The following is a 5,437-nucleotide window of genomic DNA, read 5'->3' on the forward strand; positions in this document are numbered from 1 at the left end:
CTCAGGGAGCTTATACTCCAGTTGCAGAAACACAAATAATCAGAGAGCAGCTTAAGTGAATATGTATCGGAGACTTCACCCTATGAAGAAAAGGTATGTTTTCTAGAATTTAAAGAGAAGCAGAGTCAGTGAGGACAGGAGAGGCAAGTGGGCAGAGGCTTTCTACTTTAATGCACATAAGAATCACTTGGAAGAATCCACTTAAATGCAGATTCCCAGGCTGGAACCCAAAAGTTTGAAGTCAGCAGTGTACATTTTTTAACAAACAGCTCTGACTCTGAAGCATTTGCCAAAATTCACTACTTTGGAAAACAGGAAATTTGTGAGTAGGTTCAAAAGAGCAGTAACAATTAAGACTGGATGTAGACAATAGGAACAGATTCAGGAGCATTTTGTAAACTAGGCAAACCATTTCAATTTGTATGATAAATTGGGACATTTTGGAAAAGGGGTGAAGATGAGTAAGAGCTGTGTGAAGAATGGTTTAAACCAGAGAGAACACGGAATGAGGAGGAAAAGATAGAAAGGCCTGGGTGAGAAAGGGTGTGTTTTAGAGGCATTTCAAATGGGAAACCAATAGGAGTGGCAATAGGAGGTCAGATGGAGTGGATAAAGGAGATGGATGTAGAAGCACCTGATGGAGGAGGAGTAGCTGGGCCTGACTGCAGATGCACACAGCTCTATCAAGCTCAAACTTAATAAATACTATTCTAGTTGTACACCATGACCAAGTTAAAAATTCTTCATGAAACATATAGTCATAAAAGGCATAAAGTGTTCCTTTCAGCACTTCCTACGTGAAAAGGGACGCCAAACCTCACATTCCTCACAGTGTCCTGAAAACAACCCTTTTAAAGGACACAAATTAAAAAATGTTGTTCTGATACTTGATCTCACCCAACCAAGAGGCCCTGGGTTTGGCTCAGAAAAGGGTGATTATTTAACTCTTCTTCGGCAGTTTTCTTCATACTCTTCATTTTTGCCCAAAGAAAGAGGAGTGCAAAGCTAATGCTGGATATTCAGAAAACTATTTTCTAAAAATTTTTAAATGCTCAAACAGCATTTTTAAAAATCCTTTTTTACAGGTAGAGGAAAGGTGAGGTACTAAAATTGCATACCAAGGACTCCTAGTCTCCAAAGAGTAATCTTGTTGGAAAAAAAAAATCAATAAGATGACAGTACAACTCAAATAATTTCTACTAAACCAGATAAACCCCCAATAACTATGAGAACTTTCTGATTATTTTATTTTAACTAAAGGGCCCAGGTCTTTGAAGTTTTTGTTGTTGTTGTTGTTCTTATTTTTCCATTAACACTTGAAAAACAGTAGCTGGACACCAAAGTCTAAAAACTGTTTAAGATAATTTCAAAAATGAAAACCTGAGACTTAAAGGCAAACCACCTAAGTGAGCATATGCAGATGTTTTCTTAACTAATCATACACTATAGCTGAGCACTCCAGAGACACTGAAAGTTTGGAGTTTAAAAAAAAAAACAAAAAAACCCATTTTAATTAGATTACAAAGTCTAGAAGTCTAGTTCACTAGCTAGAACATTAGCAAAAGTCAGTAGATCTGCTTTGTTAATCTGCAAACTTTTAAAAATTAACTTTATACATGATCATTTTATACTTTATACATGACCATTAATATAATCCAAGTTTTTCAACTTGAGAACTTCAAGTGTTTATAACTTAAAAAAAATATATAATTTAGCTGCTCTTATTTAGGAAATTTATTTGAGGAATATAACTGAGAACTCTAGAATTTTCAGTATATTTATTCTAAAATTAATTTATTCATTTAAAATATGTAAATATTTTATTTAAATTGCAGTCATTCCTATTTAACAGTTCAATTTTATTTTTGAGTAAATTGAGCATCTACTACATAATAGCTACTGCTAGGGATTGAAGAAAGGGTGGTTGAAATGTGTGGGAAGATGGGATTATAAAAATGAATAGCTCACAGTCTAGCGAGAGAGAACTACGCAAATGGCTAGAATTTAACGTGAGAAATACTGTAATGTATTAGCACCCAATGTTGTAGATACACAGAAATATAATGAGGAAGATTTCATTTGAAGCTGATCTTAAACAATAAATAGGAACTAGCTGGGTAAAAGAGAGTGGGGTTCAGGGTAAGGCATTGTTGGCAGGTAACAAGATAAGGAAATGCTAAGAGATATGAAATGACATGCTGTTTTGAGAAAACTACAAGTACATCAATGTGGAAAATCAAAAGGAATCTTAGAATGACAGGATCTCAGAGAGGATCTTAGGAATAGGAAAACACAAACTGGCCAGATTGGGAAGGGGGTTACATGACATAATCCTATAAGAAGGTGGAAGCTCTTGGCAGTTTTTACATAGGGGAATGCCATAAAACTGGATCCTATATAAAGAACTCCTGTCTGAGTGAGAAAAATAGATTAAAGTGAAAGCATCATTCAATTTAGTTTCAAAGCTAGTGCAGGCATAGATGTAGGTAGGGATGCTGACAAGAGTAGATTAGATATCTCGGAGGTCCACCGAGTAGCACCGGGGAGTGGGAGGAGCTGGGTGAGAATAGGAGCACAGTTTCCAGCTTGGTTGCTGAGTGAAAGATTGTTGTGCATCAGTTAAGCTGGGGGATAGAGCCTGCCATAAGTATTATTTTATATCTAAGAATAACTTAAATGCTAAGACATCAAGAGCATATATTCCCCTCCTAGCCCCTCACTTATTTATTCAGGACTCTGGAAAGTAGATGTAGTGTCAATTTACTGTTTGCCTCATGGCAGAGTATGTCCCACAGCCACTGATGTCACTCAGTGGAGCACAGGGTGGGCAACAAAATGGACTGGAGATTCATAAATTTCTAGGCTGTCCATGGTACCTTCCCATCTTTGGTGGATAATTATCCCCAGGAGGAATCCACATACGCTCTGTTATTGAGGAAGACCCTGGAAATCAAGGGTTGAGAAGGCATAGAAATCACGGCTAGGGAAGATGTGATAGAGCATCCTCACAGAAATTCAGATCTGTGAGAAATTTAATCCCTGAGAAGTTAAATGTTTTCCTGTTATCATCCTCCTAAGATCCTCTCTAAAATCCTGTCATTCTAAGGTTCCCTTCGGTATTACCACATTGATGTACTTGTAGTTTCCTCAAAGTAAGTCAGCAGCATTCTTTTCATATCTATTAGCATTTCCATAGAGTTATTTGGAAATGGTTATTTAAGGGATCTCTTCATACTGCCTACCTATGTCATTTTCCTATCCCATTACTCAGAGAGAATATGCAATTTGGTCTGTATATAAAATCGAGTACATAAATAACTAATATCACAGTTCAAGAAATGGTTTGAAGATAGGTTCAGAATACAAGTGGTACTCACAGAAGCGTAAAGAACACCCAGTAGCGAATCAGAAAATATAGAAGCAAGACATGTTGCTTTGAATAATAATTTCAAATTCAATGAACAGAGGGATTGGAGGGAAAGACCATCCCCCTCAAAGAGAACAGCATGTCCAAAGGCCCAGGGAAGAAAAAATATTTTATGGAATTTCAAGTAGCAAGGAGGAAGAGGAGTGTAAGCAAGGAGAAAGCAGACACAGAAAAAGAGAAGAGATTGGCAAGGTCGGGGGTGGAGAAATGTGGATGGTAGAAACAAAACAGAAAAAGAAGCCACATAGTAGATAACCTGTGTCCTTGAATGCCCTGTGTCCAAGTTTCTCAATCTCTACAATGAAAGAAGAAATGCCTTCCTCTCTTTCTCCCCATAAGCAATTAGGCATTTTCACTCTGTTCCTACAAGTTGAATAGAAATCTAGATATATTGTTATGAATCTGAATAATAGCTGATGTTTATGTGCTAGGCATTAAGGTCATAAATTATCTCTGGTTTTTTTTTTAGTCTGATCTTATTTGTTACTCAAAACATCTTATTTTTGACTGGATTGAGACAGAAGTAGAAGCTCGCTGAGAGGACAGTCTGTGTCTCTTGACAATCTGTTCCTGGTGCTTCTCTTCAGCCTCTTTCATTCTCTTGGCTGAAAGTTTAGCATATTCCGCGGCCTCTTCCTGATTTTTTTTTAGTATGCTGCTTCTTCAGAGCAATACGCCACCGTTTGTGCTGCAGGACACATGGAGTAATAAGACGCTGAATCTTGTGTGCTTTGGTCCTAGGTTTCTTACCTTCTTTGTTGAAGAGCTTTCTTACAACATGCTCACAGACATCATCTTTAGAGAGACTGAAAAGTTTGCGGGTTCTGCTAGCTCTTGTGGGCCCCAGGCAACAAGGCACTGTAGTATCAGTCAGTCCAGGAATATCCTTCTCTCAAGTTGAGAACGCTCAGATTGGCATCTACAACGTAACCACTAACAGATTTCGCTTTCTTTCTCCAGTTCTCTTTGGTCTGTAAAGGAATGCCCCTTACTCAGTAGCAGATGGACACAGCCATGGGTCAAGACACACTGCTTCATAGGGAAACTTTGTTTGTCATTCCCATCACTTATTCAAACCACATAGCCCTTCCATTCTTCACCCAGAGCGTCAGCATCAACTTCTGTGGCCATACGCTTCTCATAAAAAGTAAGAATTTTTCATTCATCAATCACTTAAATGAGTTTCTGGCAGCCAGTGGCTGGGAAGAAGATGTTCAGCTTCATCTTGAAGCTGCTGATGTTGGTCTCCCAAATTATCTCATTTAAATAACACAAAAACTCTATGAGGCAAGTAGTATTATTATTCTTCATTTTAGATGGCAAAGCTAAAGTTTAGTGATATTAATCCAGTAAACAGGAAAGCCAGAATTTAGATACCAATGCAAAACTAAAGAAAAGGGTTTGTTCATGTGCTCTGGATATCTGATCTCTATAAGTGTTCTGAATGAGTCAATTTAGTCAAATCACCCATTTTGCCATTTTTGTAACCAAAAAAAAAAGTAAGTCAACTAAAAATAAACATCCTATTCTACTAGCAGCTGAGAGGAATGCTTTTCTTCCTTTCAAGAAATCACAGGTTTCTGACAGTCTTCACAATCAGAACCAGTCTAGCATACCACTGAAAAATTCCTGCCTGAGCCCAATGAGCCCCAAGAACCTTAGAGAATCAGATAATCCCTTTACTAAACGGCATCATCAAAAATGTTACTTTTTCCCTCAAAATCAAAATATAAACATTGGGGGGAAATCTATCTTAAATAAAAGCAAGAAATTCATCATAAAAAGAATTTGCTTGGAAGTGTCATAACTTTGCAATGGTTTTACTTTTCTTCCATATGTGTAAGGGAGAAAAATGTGCCTGTATAAACAAAGCTTGTCTTACCTTCAAGTGACTGCAAGAAAGAGTCATTTTTCAAAACGGAGTATTTCTATATAAAACCTGCATAATGGTAGTAATGGTAGTTTTTTTGTTTAGTTTTCAGAAAGCAGCCCACCTAAATGAATTCCTAC

The 5,437-nt window shown here is 37.3% G+C and overlaps 1 pseudogene; it reads right to left on the reverse strand.

Annotated features, from left to right (window-relative positions):
* Positions 1-3,910: 3,910 nt before the first annotated feature.
* LOC105474372 (small ribosomal subunit protein eS6-like) lies at positions 3,911-4,651 on the reverse strand (annotated as a pseudogene).
* Positions 4,652-5,437: the final 786 nt, after the last annotated feature.

The sequence above is a fragment of the Macaca nemestrina genome, chromosome 10, assembly GCF_043159975.1.
Source record: "Macaca nemestrina isolate mMacNem1 chromosome 10, mMacNem.hap1, whole genome shotgun sequence".
Classification (NCBI taxonomy): domain Eukaryota; kingdom Metazoa; phylum Chordata; class Mammalia; order Primates; family Cercopithecidae; genus Macaca; species Macaca nemestrina.